This window comes from Schistocerca gregaria, unplaced genomic scaffold (assembly GCF_023897955.1).
Source record: "Schistocerca gregaria isolate iqSchGreg1 unplaced genomic scaffold, iqSchGreg1.2 ptg000359l, whole genome shotgun sequence".
Lineage (NCBI taxonomy): Eukaryota > Metazoa > Arthropoda > Insecta > Orthoptera > Acrididae > Schistocerca > Schistocerca gregaria.
Window position 1 is genome coordinate 334,412 of NW_026061817.1, and position 14,107 is coordinate 348,518.

General features: G+C 51.6%; 20 non-coding genes across 20 annotated transcripts; all 20 read left to right on the forward strand.

Annotated features, from left to right (window-relative positions):
- Positions 1-120: 120 nt before the first annotated feature.
- Positions 121-202, forward strand: Trnas-aga (transfer RNA serine (anticodon AGA)). Its single transcript has one exon. It is a non-coding gene; the product is annotated as a tRNA-Ser (tRNA).
- A 1,034-nt stretch (positions 203-1,236) lies between these two features.
- On the forward strand, positions 1,237-1,309 carry Trnam-cau (transfer RNA methionine (anticodon CAU)). The gene has a single exon. It is a non-coding gene; the product is annotated as a tRNA-Met (tRNA).
- Positions 1,310-1,970: 661 nt separating this feature from the next.
- On the forward strand, positions 1,971-2,043 carry Trnak-uuu (transfer RNA lysine (anticodon UUU)). Its single transcript has one exon. It is a non-coding gene; the product is annotated as a tRNA-Lys (tRNA).
- A 145-nt stretch (positions 2,044-2,188) lies between these two features.
- Positions 2,189-2,270, forward strand: Trnas-aga (transfer RNA serine (anticodon AGA)). The gene has a single exon. It is a non-coding gene; the product is annotated as a tRNA-Ser (tRNA).
- Positions 2,271-3,304: 1,034 nt separating this feature from the next.
- On the forward strand, positions 3,305-3,377 carry Trnam-cau (transfer RNA methionine (anticodon CAU)). The gene has a single exon. It is a non-coding gene; the product is annotated as a tRNA-Met (tRNA).
- Positions 3,378-4,038: 661 nt separating this feature from the next.
- Positions 4,039-4,111, forward strand: Trnak-uuu (transfer RNA lysine (anticodon UUU)). Its single transcript has one exon. It is a non-coding gene; the product is annotated as a tRNA-Lys (tRNA).
- Positions 4,112-4,256: 145 nt separating this feature from the next.
- Trnas-aga (transfer RNA serine (anticodon AGA)) lies at positions 4,257-4,338 on the forward strand. Its single transcript has one exon. It is a non-coding gene; the product is annotated as a tRNA-Ser (tRNA).
- Positions 4,339-5,374: 1,036 nt separating this feature from the next.
- Trnam-cau (transfer RNA methionine (anticodon CAU)) lies at positions 5,375-5,447 on the forward strand. Its single transcript has one exon. It is a non-coding gene; the product is annotated as a tRNA-Met (tRNA).
- A 661-nt stretch (positions 5,448-6,108) lies between these two features.
- Positions 6,109-6,181, forward strand: Trnak-uuu (transfer RNA lysine (anticodon UUU)). The gene has a single exon. It is a non-coding gene; the product is annotated as a tRNA-Lys (tRNA).
- A 145-nt stretch (positions 6,182-6,326) lies between these two features.
- On the forward strand, positions 6,327-6,408 carry Trnas-aga (transfer RNA serine (anticodon AGA)). Its single transcript has one exon. It is a non-coding gene; the product is annotated as a tRNA-Ser (tRNA).
- Positions 6,409-7,443: 1,035 nt separating this feature from the next.
- Positions 7,444-7,516, forward strand: Trnam-cau (transfer RNA methionine (anticodon CAU)). Its single transcript has one exon. It is a non-coding gene; the product is annotated as a tRNA-Met (tRNA).
- Positions 7,517-8,177: 661 nt separating this feature from the next.
- Positions 8,178-8,250, forward strand: Trnak-uuu (transfer RNA lysine (anticodon UUU)). The gene has a single exon. It is a non-coding gene; the product is annotated as a tRNA-Lys (tRNA).
- A 145-nt stretch (positions 8,251-8,395) lies between these two features.
- On the forward strand, positions 8,396-8,477 carry Trnas-aga (transfer RNA serine (anticodon AGA)). Its single transcript has one exon. It is a non-coding gene; the product is annotated as a tRNA-Ser (tRNA).
- Positions 8,478-9,514: 1,037 nt separating this feature from the next.
- On the forward strand, positions 9,515-9,587 carry Trnam-cau (transfer RNA methionine (anticodon CAU)). Its single transcript has one exon. It is a non-coding gene; the product is annotated as a tRNA-Met (tRNA).
- Positions 9,588-10,248: 661 nt separating this feature from the next.
- Trnak-uuu (transfer RNA lysine (anticodon UUU)) lies at positions 10,249-10,321 on the forward strand. The gene has a single exon. It is a non-coding gene; the product is annotated as a tRNA-Lys (tRNA).
- A 145-nt stretch (positions 10,322-10,466) lies between these two features.
- Positions 10,467-10,548, forward strand: Trnas-aga (transfer RNA serine (anticodon AGA)). Its single transcript has one exon. It is a non-coding gene; the product is annotated as a tRNA-Ser (tRNA).
- A 1,033-nt stretch (positions 10,549-11,581) lies between these two features.
- On the forward strand, positions 11,582-11,654 carry Trnam-cau (transfer RNA methionine (anticodon CAU)). Its single transcript has one exon. It is a non-coding gene; the product is annotated as a tRNA-Met (tRNA).
- A 670-nt stretch (positions 11,655-12,324) lies between these two features.
- On the forward strand, positions 12,325-12,397 carry Trnak-uuu (transfer RNA lysine (anticodon UUU)). The gene has a single exon. It is a non-coding gene; the product is annotated as a tRNA-Lys (tRNA).
- Positions 12,398-12,542: 145 nt separating this feature from the next.
- Trnas-aga (transfer RNA serine (anticodon AGA)) lies at positions 12,543-12,624 on the forward strand. Its single transcript has one exon. It is a non-coding gene; the product is annotated as a tRNA-Ser (tRNA).
- Positions 12,625-13,660: 1,036 nt separating this feature from the next.
- Positions 13,661-13,733, forward strand: Trnam-cau (transfer RNA methionine (anticodon CAU)). Its single transcript has one exon. It is a non-coding gene; the product is annotated as a tRNA-Met (tRNA).
- Positions 13,734-14,107: the final 374 nt, after the last annotated feature.

The following is a 14,107-nucleotide window of genomic DNA, read 5'->3' on the forward strand; positions in this document are numbered from 1 at the left end:
TCGTCTCGTAGCGATAGTAGCCCTGTCGTAATCAGTGCACGGTTTTACGTTTCCTGTCGGCATTCTGCGCAGACGCAACCGGTTGGGTTTTTCACGATTCGAGGGGCACCTGTTGGACAAGCAGTCGTGGCCGAGTGGTTAAGGCGTCTGACTAGAAATCAGGTTCCCTCTGGGAGCGTAGGTTCGAGTCCTACCGACTGCGTCGGATTTTTCTTTTCTTGTTTTGGAAGAAGAAGCAGAAAATATCGCGTTTTGGTACCTCGCCACACCTCACCTCTCACAGCCGTTTATAGTGCCTGTCCTTTAGATAAGGGCGATTTCCAAGCGTCAGCTTTCGCGTCAGCCGAGCAAAGTCGGGACAAGTCGGGACATACTACAGGATGGTGCAACGACGAAAAAAAAAAAAAACCTTAATTTAACAGCAGGAGACCACATAATGATACGGAAAAATTAGCGCCACTTGCGGTGGCCGGGAATCGTACCCGGATCAACTGCTTGGAAGGCAACTATGCTCAACAGTACAACACCACCGCACTGCCGCTGCTCGCAACGCCGCGCTGTGTCGGCTTCCCGCCCGCCCACAGCGGCCCACGGCTATAGGAGCTGCAGGCGCATTACGAGGTAGGAGGGTGCATCCACACGCATTCGGGCAGCGCCTCCAAGCACGCTAAGTCTTTGGGCAAGACTCGTCGCCGCTGACGCAAGGTTACTCACACGATAGTGATGAACGGTCGTTTTAAGGCAGTGTAGTGGGGGACTTCGCGAGTTTAGCCCCTTTTTCGACGTCGCTGGGTGGCAATCCCAGTTTCCCTGCCGACAGCTGCTTGGAAAGCACGGGTAGCTTGTCGAGCATCTGTAGTTGAGTGGTTTGTGACTCAGTAGTGCAGTAGGCAGCGCCTAAGTCTCATAATCTTAAGGTATGCCGGCACGATTCCCGGTCGATGCATTATTTTGCTCTTGTGGCAACAATGCTGCCGCGCGGATTGCTCGCTTGAGATGGGTCAGCCTCAGGACCTTATAGCTGTATAGCTGCGGCTGCAGTTTAATCTAGAGAGTCGGGACAGCACGTGTAGCAAGACAACAGATTCTTCAGAAAGCGCAAACTGTCTATCTCTAATATGTGAGACTTACCGAGTTTCGTACGTGTAGCAAGACAATAGATCCTTCAGAAAGCGCAAACTGTCTTTCTCTAAAATGTGAGACTTAGCGAGTTTCCTTCGAGGACGTCTCCGGCGTGCCTCGGTAGCGCAGTAGGCAGCGCGTAAGTCTCATAATCTTAAGGTCGTGAGTTCGATCCTCACCTGGGGCATTTAATTTTCTGTACATCATGACTGCGTTGCTGTTGCTAGGGAACGAACTTAACTGTTGTCCGTTATCCACACGGAGTCCACGCCTCAGCGTCAAAATGTTTACTTCCAATCATGACGACGTAACAACTTTGATATTTCTCCTCCGTGTTACAAACAAAATGCGATGCACACAGCAATGGACAGTCAATTTTGAACTGTGCGCCATGCCGGTCTGTAGGCGCGGATATGATCGCAAGCAGAGAACAGCACTGAGTCCAGATTCAGCACAAAATACAATAAGAGACGGAGTAAATCTCACCGCTGTAGAGCAAGTCCTGTGTGGTCTAGTGGCTAGGATACCTGGCTTTCACTCAACAGGTCCGGCTTCGATTCCCGGTACCGGAACGGAACTATTTGCGCACACAACGCTCCATGTTTTGGTCTTCGAACTGTCGTTGGTCGCCCTTCTTCCTTGGCTTCAACCGAACGCAATCGGGGATAGCAGGCACGTGATGCAGTTACTGTCAGCACCGGAATAAAGGGAGAAGAGGCACTGGTCCGCTGTTGGGCTGCTACCAGCGTCAGTGAGTAGTCGGTGCAGTCGCCAGTAGCGCCAGAAGCCTACACACACCTTCCACTTAATCACGTTGCTTGAAACCGCTCCAACCACAACAAGCGAAAGCCCGGATAGCTCAGTCGGTAGAGCATTAGGCTTTTAACCTAAGGGTCCAGGGTTCGAGTCCCTGTCCGGCCGAAGATTTTAACGCTTCCATAATGGCTCGTCTCGTAGCGATAGTAGCCCTGTCGTAATCAGTGCACGGTTTTACGTTTCCTGTCGGCATTCTGCGCAGACGCAACCGGTTGGGTTTTTCACGATTCGAGGGGCACCTGTTGGACAAGCAGTCGTGGCCGAGTGGTTAAGGCGTCTGACTAGAAATCAGGTTCCCTCTGGGAGCGTAGGTTCGAGTCCTACCGACTGCGTCGGATTTTTCTTTTCTTGTTTTGGAAGAAGAAGCAGAAAATATCGCGTTTTGGTACCTCGCCACACCTCACCTCTCACAGCCGTTTATAGTGCCTGTCCTTTAGATAAGGGCGATTTCCAAGCGTCAGCTTTCGCGTCAGCCGAGCAAAGTCGGGACAAGTCGGGACATACTACAGGATGGTGCAACGACGAAAAAAAAAAAAAACCTTAATTTAACAGCAGGAGACCACATAATGATACGGAAAAATTAGCGCCACTTGCGGTGGCCGGGAATCGTACCCGGATCAACTGCTTGGAAGGCAACTATGCTCAACAGTACAACACCACCGCACTGCCGCTGCTCGCAACGCCGCGCTGTGTCGGCTTCCCGCCCGCCCACAGCGGCCCACGGCTATAGGAGCTGCAGGCGCATTACGAGGTAGGAGGGTGCATCCACACGCATTCGGGCAGCGCCTCCAAGCACGCTAAGTCTTTGGGCAAGACTCGTCGCCGCTGACGCAAGGTTACTCACACGATAGTGATGAACGGTCGTTTTAAGGCAGTGTAGTGGGGGACTTCGCGAGTTTAGCCCCTTTTTCGACGTCGCTGGGTGGCAATCCCAGTTTCCCTGCCGACAGCTGCTTGGAAAGCACGGGTAGCTTGTCGAGCATCTGTAGTTGAGTGGTTTGTGACTCAGTAGTGCAGTAGGCAGCGCCTAAGTCTCATAATCTTAAGGTATGCCGGCACGATTCCCGGTCGATGCATTATTTTGCTCTTGTGGCAACAATGCTGCCGCGCGGATTGCTCGCTTGAGATGGGTCAGCCTCAGGACCTTATAGCTGTATAGCTGCGGCTGCAGTTTAATCTACAGAGTCGGGACAGCACGTGTAGCAAGACAACAGATTCTTCAGAAAGCGCAAACTGTCTATCTCTAATATGTGAGACTTACCGAGTTTCGTACGTGTAGCAAGACAATAGATCCTTCAGAAAGCGCAAACTGTCTTTCTCTAAAATGTGAGACTTAGCGAGTTTCCTTCGAGGACGTCTCCGGCGTGCCTCGGTAGCGCAGTAGGCAGCGCGTAAGTCTCATAATCTTAAGGTCGTGAGTTCGATCCTCACCTGGGGCATTTAATTTTCTGTACATCATGACTGCGTTGCTGTTGCTAGGGAACGAACTTAACTGTTGTCCGTTATCCACACGGAGTCCACGCCTCAGCGTCAAAATGTTTACTTCCAATTATGACGACGTAACAACTTTGATATTTCTCCTCCGTGTTACAAACAAAATGCGATGCACACAGCAATGGACAGTCAATTTTGAACTGTGCGCCATGCCGGTCTGTAGGCGCGGATATGATCGCAAGCAGAGAACAGCACTGAGTCCAGATTCAGCACAAAATACAATAAGAGACGGAGTAAATCTCACCGCTGTAGAGCAAGTCCTGTGTGGTCTAGTGGCTAGGATACCTGGCTTTCACTCAACAGGTCCGGCTTCGATTCCCGGTACCGGAACGGAACTATTTGCGCACACAACGCTCCATGTTTTGGTCTTCGAACTGTCGTTGGTCGCCCTTCTTCCTTGGCTTCAACCGAACGCAATCGGGGAAAGCAGGCACGTGATGCAGTTACTGTCAGCACCGGAATAAAGGGAGAAGAGGCACTGGTCCGCTGTTGGGCTGCTACCAGCGTCAGTGAGTAGTCGGTGCAGTCGCCAGTAGCGCCAGAAGCCTACACACACCTTCCACTTAATCACGTTGCTTGAAACCGCTCCAACCACAACAAGCGAAAGCCCGGATAGCTCAGTCGGTAGAGCATTAGGCTTTTAACCTAAGGGTCCAGGGTTCGAGTCCCTGTCCGGGCGAAGATTTTAACGCTTCCATAATGGCTCGTCTCGTAGCGATAGTAGCCCTGTCGTAATCAGTGCACGGTTTTACGTTTCCTGTCGGCATTCTGCGCAGACGCAACCGGTTGGGTTTTTCACGATTCGAGGGGCACCTGTTGGACAAGCAGTCGTGGCCGAGTGGTTAAGGCGTCTGACTAGAAATCAGATTCCCTCTGGGAGCGTAGGTTCGAGTCCTACCGACTGCGTCGGATTTTTCTTTTCTTGTTTTGGAAGAAGAAGCAGAAAATATCGCGTTTTGGTACCTCGCCACACCTCACCTCTCACAGCCGTTTATAGTGCCTGTCCTTTAGATAAGGGCGATTTCCAAGCGTCAGCTTTCGCGTCAGCCGAGCAAAGTCGGGACAAGTCGGGACATACTACAGGATGGTGCAACGACGAAAAAAAAAAAAAAAACCTTAATTTAACAGCAGGAGCCCACATAATGATACGGAAAAATTAGCGCCACTTGCGGTGGCCGGGAATCGTACCCGGATCAACTGCTTGGAAGGCAACTATGCTCAACAGTACAACACCACCGCACTGCCGCTGCTCGCAACGCCGCGCTGTGTCGGCTTCCCGCCCGCCCACAGCGGCCCACGGCTATAGGAGCTGCAGGCGCATTACGAGGTAGGAGGGTGCATCCACACGCATTCGGGCAGCGCCTCCAAGCACGCTACGTCTTTGGGCAAGACTCGTCGCCGCTGACGCAAGGTTACTCACACGATAGTGATGAACGGTCGTTTTAAGGCAGTGTAGTGGGGGACTTCGCGAGTTTAGCCCCTTTTTCGACGTCGCTGGGTGGCAATCCCAGTTTCCCTGCCGACAGCTGCTTGGAAAGCACGGGTAGCTTGTCGAGCATCTGTAGTTGAGTGGTTTGTGACTCAGTAGTGCAGTAGGCAGCGCCTAAGTCTCATAATCTTAAGGTATGCCGGCACGATTCCCGGTCGATGCATTATTTTGCTCTTGTGGCAACAATGCTGCCGCGCGGATTGCTCGCTTGAGATGGGTCAGCCTCAGGACCTTATAGCTGTATAGCTGCGGCTGCAGTTTAATCTAGAGAGTCGGGACAGCACGTGTAGCAAGACAACAGATTCTTCAGAAAGCGCAAACTGTCTATCTCTAATATGTGAGACTTACCGAGTTTCGTACGTGTAGCAAGACAATAGATCATTCAGAAAGCGCAAACTGTCTTTCTCTAAAATGTGAGACTTAGCGAGTTTCCTTCGAGGACGTCTCCGGCGTGCCTCGGTAGCGCAGTAGGCAGCGCGTAAGTCTCATAATCTTAAGGTCGTGAGTTCGATCCTCACCTGGGGCATTTAATTTTCTGTACATCATGACTGCGTTGCTGTTGCTAGGGAACGAACTTAACTGTTGTCCGTTATCCACACGGAGTCCACGCCTCAGCGTCAAAATGTTTACTTCCAATCATGACGACGTAACAACTTTGATATTTCTCCTCCGTGTTACAAACAAAATGCGATGCACACAGCAATGGACAGTCAATTTTGAACTGTGCGCCATGCCGGTCTGTAGGCGCGGATATGATCGCAAGCAGAGAACAGCACTGAGTCCAGATTCAGCACAAAATACAATAAGAGACGGAGTAAATCTCACCGCTGTAGAGCAAGTCCTGTGTGGTCTAGTGGCTAGGATACCTGGCTTTCACTCAACAGGTCCGGCTTCGATTCCCGGTACCGGAACGGAACTATTTGCGCACACAACGCTCCATGTTTTGGTCTTCGAACTGTCGTTGGTCGCCCTTCTTCCTTGGCTTCAACCGAACGCAATCGGGGAAAGCAGGCACGTGATGCAGTTACTGTCAGCACCGGAATAAAGGGAGAAGAGGCACTGGTCCGCTGTTGGGCTGCTACCAGCGTCAGTGAGTAGTCGGTGCAGTCGCCAGTAGCGCCAGAAGCCTACACACACCTTCCACTTAATCACGTTGCTTGAAACCGCTCCAACCACAACAAGCGAAAGCCCGGATAGCTCAGTCGGTAGAGCATTAGGCTTTTAACCTAAGGGTCCAGGGTTCGAGTCCCTGTCCGGGCGAAGATTTTAACGCTTCCATAATGGCTCGTCTCGTAGCGATAGTAGCCCTGTCGTAATCAGTGCACGGTTTTACGTTTCCTGTCGGCATTCTGCGCAGACGCAACCGGTTGAGTTTTTCACGATTCGAGGGGCACCTGTTGGACAAGCAGTCGTGGCCGAGTGGTTAAGGCGTCTGACTAGAAATCAGGTTCCCTCTGGGAGCGTAGGTTCGAGTCCTACCGACTGCGTCGGATTTTTCTTTTCTTGTTTCGGAAGAAGAAGCAGCAAATATCGCGTTTTGGTACCTCGCCACACCTCACCTCTCACAGCCGTTTATAGTGCCTGTCCTTTAGATAAGGGCGATTTCCAAGCGTCAGCTTTCGCGTCAGCCGAGCAAAGTCGGGACAAGTCGGGACATACTACAGGATGGTGCAACGACGAAAAAAAAAAAAAAACCTTAATTTAACAGCAGGAGCCCACATAATGATACGGAAAAATTAGCGCCACTTGCGGTGGCCGGGAATCGTACCCGGATCAACTGCTTGGAAGGCAACTATGCTCAACAGTACAACACCACCGCACTGCCGCTGCTCGCAACGCCGCGCTGTGTCGGCTTCCCGCCCGCCCACAGCGGCCCACGGCTATAGGAGCTGCAGGCGCATTACGAGGTAGGAGGGTGCATCCACACGCATTCGGGCAGCGCCTCCAAGCACGCTACGTCTTTGGGCAAGACTCGTCGCCGCTGACGCAAGGTTACTCACACGATAGTGATGAACGGTCGTTTTAAGGCAGTGTAGTGGGGGACTTCGCGAGTTTAGCCCCTTTTTCGACGTCGCTGGGTGGCAATCCCAGTTTCCCTGCCGACAGCTGCTTGGAAAGCACGGGTAGCTTGTCGAGCATCTGTAGTTGAGTGGTTTGTGACTCAGTAGTGCAGTAGGCAGCGCCTAAGTCTCATAATCTTAAGGTATGCCGGCACGATTCCCGGTCGATGCATTATTTTGCTCTTGTGGCAACAATGCTGCCGCGCGGATTGCTCGCTTGAGATGGGTCAGCCTCAGGACCTTATAGCTGTATAGCTGCGGCTGCAGTTTAATCTAGAGAGTCGGGACAGCACGTGTAGCAAGACAACAGATTCTTCAGAAAGCGCAAACTGTCTATCTCTAATATGTGAGACTTACCGAGTTTCGTACGTGTAGCAAGACAATAGATCCTTCAGAAAGCGCAAACTGTCTTTCTCTAAAATGTGAGACTTAGCGAGTTTCCTTCGAGGACGTCTCCGGCGTGCCTCGGTAGCGCAGTAGGCAGCGCGTAAGTCTCATAATCTTAAAGTCGTGAGTTCGATCCTCACCTGGGGCATTTAATTTTCTGTACATCATGACTGCGTTGCTGTTGCTAGGGAACGAACTTAACTGTTGTCCGTTATCCACACGGAGTCCACGCCTCAGCGTCAAAATGTTTACTTCCAATCATGACGACGTAACAACTTTGATATTTCTCCTCCGTGTTACAAACAAAATGCGATGCACACAGCAATGGACAGTCAATTTTGAACTGTGCGCCATGCCGGTCTGTAGGCGCGGATATGATCGCAAGCAGAGAACAGCACTGAGTCCAGATTCAGCACAAAATACAATAAGAGACGGAGTAAATCTCACCGCTGTAGAGCAAGTCCTGTGTGGTCTAGTGGCTAGGATACCTGGCTTTCACTCAACAGGTCCGGCTTCGATTCCCGGTACCGGAACGGAACTATTTGCGCACACAACGCTCCATGTTTTGGTCTTCGAACTGTCGTTGGTCGCCCTTCTTCCTTGGCTTCAACCGAACGCAATCGGGGAAAGCAGGCACGTGATGCAGTTACTGTCAGCACCGGAATAAAGGGAGAAGAGGCACTGGTCCGCTGTTGGGCTGCTACCAGCGTCAGTGAGTAGTCGGTGCAGTCGCCAGTAGCGCCAGAAGCCTACACACACCTTCCACTTAATCACGTTGCTTGAAACCGCTCCAACCACAACAAGCGAAAGCCCGGATAGCTCAGTCGGTAGAGCATTAGGCTTTTAACCTAAGGGTCCAGGGTTCGAGTCCCTGTCCGAGCGAAGATTTTAACGCTTCCATAATGGCTCGTCTCGTAGCGATAGTAGCCCTGTCGTAATCAGTGCACGGTTTTACGTTTCCTGTCGGCATTCTGCGCAGACGCAACCGGTTGGGTTTTTCACGATTCGAGGGGCACCTGTTGGACAAGCAGTCGTGGCCGAGTGGTTAAGGCGTCTGACTAGAAATCAGATTCCCTCTGTGAGCGTAGGTTCGAGTCCTACCGACTGCGTCGGATTCTTCTTTTCTTGTTTTGGAAGAAGAAGCAGAAAATATCGCGTTTTGGTACCTCGCCACACCTCACCTCTCACAGCCGTTTATAGTGCCTGTCCTTTAGATAAGGGCGATTTCCAAGCGTCAGCTTTCGTGTCAGCCGAGCAAAGTCGGGACAAGTCGGGACATACTACAGGATGGTGCAACGACGAAAAAAAAAAAAAAAAACCTTAATTTAACAGCAGGAGCCCACATAATGATACGGAAAAATTAGCGCCACTTGCGGTGGCCGGGAATCGTACCCGGATCAACTGCTTGGAAGGCAACTATGCTCAACAGTACAACACCACCGCACTGCCGCTGCTCGCAACGCCGCGCTGTGTCGGCTTCCCGCCCGCCCACAGCGGCCCACGGCTATAGGAGCTGCAGGCGCATTACGAGGTAGGAGGGTGCATCCACACGCATTCGGGCAGCGCCTCCAAGCACGCTACGTCTTTGGGCAAGACTCGTCGCCGCTGACGCAAGGTTACTCACACGATAGTGATGAACGGTCGTTTTAAGGCAGTGTAGTGGGGGACTTCGCGAGTTTAGCCCCTTTTTCGACGTCGCTGGGTGGCAATCCCAGTTTCCCTGCCGACAGCTGCTTGGAAAGCACGGGTAGCTTGTCGAGCATCTGTAGTTGAGTGGTTTGTGACTCAGTAGTGCAGTAGGCAGCGCCTAAGTCTCATAATCTTAAGGTATGCCGGCACGATTCCCGGTCGATGCATTATTTTGCTCTTGTGGCAACAATGCTGCCGCGCGGATTGCTCGCTTGAGATGGGTCAGCCTCAGGACCTTATAGCTGTATAGCTGCGGCTGCAGTTTAATCTAGAGAGTCGGGACAGCACGTGTAGCAAGACAACAGATTCTTCAGAAAGCGCAAACTGTCTATCTCTAATATGTGAGACTTACCGAGTTTCGTACGTGTAGCAAGACAATAGATCCTTCAGAAAGCGCAAACTGTCTTTCTCTAAAATGTGAGACTTAGCGAGTTTCCTTCGAGGACGTCTCCGGCGTGCCTCGGTAGCGCAGTAGGCAGCGCGTAAGTCTCATAATCTTAAGGTCGTGAGTTCGATCCTCACCTGGGGCATTTAATTTTCTGTACATCATGACTGCGTTGCTGTTGCGAGGGAACGAACTTAACTGTTGTCCGTTATCCACACGGAGTCCACGCCTCAGCGTCAAAATGTTTACTTCCAATCATGACGACGTAACAACTTTGATATTTCTCCTCCGTGTTACAAACAAAATGCGATGCACACAGCAATGGACAGTCAATTTTGAACTGTGCGCCATGCCGGTCTGTAGGCGCGGATATGATCGCAAGCAGAGAACAGCACTGAGTCCAGATTCAGCACAAAATACAATAAGAGACGGAGTAAATCTCACCGCTGTAGAGCAAGTCCTGTGTGGTCTAGTGGCTAGGATACCTGGCTTTCACTCAACAGGTCCGGCTTCGATTCCCGGTACCGGAACGGAACTATTTGCGCACACAACGCTCCATGTTTTGGTCTTCGAACTGTCGTTGGTCGCCCTTCTTCCTTGGCTTCAACCGAACGCAATCGGGGAAAGCAGGCACGTGATGCAGTTACTGTCAGCACCGGAATAAAGGGAGAAGAGGCACTGGTCCGCTGTTGGGCTGCTACCAGCGTCAGTGAGTAGTCGGTGCAGTCGCCAGTAGCGCCAGAAGCCTACACACACCTTCCACTTAATCACGTTGCTTGAAACCGCTCCAACCACAACAAGCGAAAGCCCGGATAGCTCAGTCGGTAGAGCATTAGGCTTTTAACCTAAGGGTCCAGGGTTCGAGTCCCTGTCCGAGCGAAGATTTTAACGCTTCCATAATGGCTCGTCTCGTAGCGATAGTAGCCCTGTCGTAATCAGTGCACGGTTTTACGTTTCCTGTCGGCATTCTGCGCAGACGCAACCGGTTGGGTTTTTCACGATTCGAGGGGCACCTGTTGGACAAGCAGTCGTGGCCGAGTGGTTAAGGCGTCTGACTAGAAATCAGATTCCCTCTGTGAGCGTAGGTTCGAGTCCTACCGACTGCGTCGGATTCTTCTTTTCTTGTTTTGGAAGAAGAAGCAGAAAATATCGCGTTTTGGTACCTCGCCACACCTCACCTCTCACAGCCGTTTATAGTGCCTGTCCTTTAGATAAGGGCGATTTCCAAGCGTCAGCTTTCGTGTCAGCCGAGCAAAGTCGGGACAAGTCGGGACATACTACAGGATGGTGCAACGACGAAAAAAAAAAAAACCTTAATTTAACAGCAGGAGCCCACATAATGATACGGAAAAATTAGCGCCACTTGCGGTGGCCGGGAATCGTACCCGGATCAACTGCTTGGAAGGCAACTATGCTCAACAGTACAACACCACCGCACTGCCGCTGCTCGCAACGCCGCGCTGTGTCGGCTTCCCGCCCGCCCACAGCGGCCCACGGCTATAGGAGCTGCAGGCGCATTACGAGGTAGGAGGGTGCATCCACACGCATTCGGGCAGCGCCTCCAAGCACGCTACGTCTTTGGGCAAGACTCGTCGCCGCTGACGCAAGGTTACTCACACGATAGTGATGAACGGTCGTTTTAAGGCAGTGTAGTGGGGGACTTCGCGAGTTTAGCCCCTTTTTCGACGTCGCTGGGTGGCAATCCCAGTTTCCCTGCCGACAGCTGCTTGGAAAGCACGGGTAGCTTGTCGAGCATCTGTAGTTGAGTGGTTTGTGACTCAGTAGTGCAGTAGGCAGCGCCTAAGTCTCATAATCTTAAGGTATGCCGGCACGATTCCCGGTCGATGCATTATTTTGCTCTTGTGGCAACAATGCTGCCGCGCGGATTGCTCGCTTGAGATGGGTCAGCCTCAGGACCTTATAGCTGTATAGCTGCGGCTGCAGTTTAATCTAGAGAGTCGGGACAGCACGTGTAGCAAGACAACAGATTCTTCAGAAAGCGCAAACTGTCTATCTCTAATATGTGAGACTTACCGAGTTTCGTACGTGTAGCAAGACAATAGATCCTTCAGAAAGCGCAAACTGTCTTTCTCTAAAATGTGAGACTTAGCGAGTTTCCTTCGAGGACGTCTCCGGCGTGCCTCGGTAGCGCAGTAGGCAGCGCGTAAGTCTCATAATCTTAAGGTCGTGAGTTCGATCCTCACCCGGAGCATTTAATTTTCTGTACATCATGGCTGCATTAAGGGCGTTGCTGTTGCTAGGGAACGAACTTAACTGTTGTCCGTTATCGACACGGAGTCAACGCCTCAGCGTCAAAATGTTTACTTCCAATTATGACGACGTAACAACTTTGATATTTCTCCTCCGTGTTACAAACAAAATGCGATGCACACAGCAATGGACAGTCAATTTTGAACTGTGCGCCATGCCGGTCTGTAGGCGCGGATATGATCGCAAGCAGAGAACAGCACTGAGTCCAGATTCAGCACAAAATACAATAAGAGACGGAGTAAATCTCACCGCTGTAGAGCAAGTCCTGTGTGGTCTAGTGGCTAGGATACCTGGCTTTCACTCAACAGGTCCGGCTTCGATTCCCGGTACCGGAACAGAACTATTTGCGCACACAACGCTCCATGTTTTGGTCTTCGAACTGTCGTTGGTCGCCCTTCTTCCTTGGCTTCAACCGAACGCAATCGGGGAAAGCAGGCACGTGATGCAGTTACTGTCAGCACCGGAATAAAGGGAGAAGAGGCACTGGTCCGCTGTTGGGCTGCTACCAGCGTCAGTGAGTAGTCGGTGCAGTCGCCAGTAGCGCCAGAAGCCTACACACACCTTCCACTTAATCACGTTGCTTGAAACCGCTCCAACCACAACAAGCGAAAGCCCGGATAGCTCAGTCGGTAGAGCATTAGGCTTTTAACCTAAGGGTCCAGGGTTCGAGTCCCTGTCCGAGCGAAGATTTTAACGCTTCCATAATGGCTCGTCTCGTAGCGATAGTAGCCCTGTCGTAATCAGTGCACGGTTTTACGTTTCCTGTCGGCATTCTGCGCAGACGCAACCGGTTGGGTTTTTCACGATTCGAGGGGCACCTGTTGGACAAGCAGTCGTGGCCGAGTGGTTAAGGCGTCTGACTAGAAATCAGGTTCCCTCTGGGAGCGTAGGTTCGAGTCCTACCGACTGCGTCGGATTTTTCTTTTCTTGTTTTGGAAGAAGAAGCAGAAAATATCGCGTTTTGGTACCTCGCCACACCTCACCTCTCACAGCCGTTTATAGTGCCTGTCCTTTAGATAAGGGCGATTTCCAAGCGTCAGCTTTCGCGTCAGCCGAGCAAAGTCGGGACAAGTCGGGACATACTACAGGATGGTGCAACGACGAAAAAAAAAAAAAAAACCTTAATTTAACAGCAGGAGCCCACATAATGATACGGAAAAATTAGCGCCACTTGCGGTGGCCGGGAATCGTACCCGGATCAACTGCTTGGAAGGCAACTATGCTCAACAGTACAACACCACCGCACTGCCGCTGCTCGCAACGCCGCGCTGTGTCGGCTTCCCGCCCGCCCACAGCGGCCCACGGCTATAGGAGCTGCAGGCGCATTACGAGGTAGGAGGGTGCATCCACACGCATTCGGGCAGCGCCTCCAAGCACGCTACGTCTTTGGGCAAGACTCGTCGCCGCTGACGCAAGGTTACTCACACGATAGTGATGAACGGTCGTTTTAAGGCAGTGTAGTGGGGGACTTCGCGAGTTTAGCCCCTTTTTCGACGTCGCTGGGTGGCAATCCCAGTTTCCCTGCCGACAGCTGCTTGGAAAGCACGGGTAGCTTGTCGAGCATCTGTAGTTGAGTGGTTTGTGACTCAGTAGTGCAGTAGGCAGCGCCTAAGTCTCATAATCTTAAGGTATGCCGGCACGATTCCCGGTCGATGCATTATTTTGCTCTTGTGGCAACAATGCTGCCGCGCGGATTGCTCGCTTGAGATGGGTCAGCCTCAGGACCTTATAGCTGTATAGCTGCGGCTGCAGTTTAATCTAGAGAGTCGGGACAGCACGTGTAGCAAGACAACAGATTCTTCAGAAAGCGCAAACTGTCTATCTCTAATATGTGAGACTTACCGAGTTTCGTACGTGTAGCAAGACAATAGATCCTTCAGAAAGCGCAAACTGTCTTTCTCTAAAATGTGAGACTTAGCGAGTTTCCTTCGAGGACGTCTCCGGCGTGCCTCGGTAGCGCAGTAGGCAGCGCGTAAGTCTCATAATCTTAAGGTCGTGAGTTCGATCCTCACCTGGGGCATTTAATTTTCTGTACATCATGACTGCGTTGCTGTTGCTAGGGAACGAACTTAACTGTTGTCCGTTATCCACACGGAGTCCACGCCTCAGCGTCAAAATGTTTACTTCCAATCATGACGACGTAACAACTTTGATATTTCTCCTCCGTGTTACAAACAAAATGCGACGCACACAGCAATGGACAGTCAATTTTGAACTGTGCGCCATGCCGGTCTGTAGGCGCGGATATGATCGCAAGCAGAGAACAGCACTGAGTCCAGATTCAGCACAAAATACAATAAGAGACGGAGTAAATCTCACCGCTGTAGAGCAAGTCCTGTGTGGTCTAGTGGCTAGGATACCTGGCTTTCACTCAACAGGTCCGGCTTCGATTCC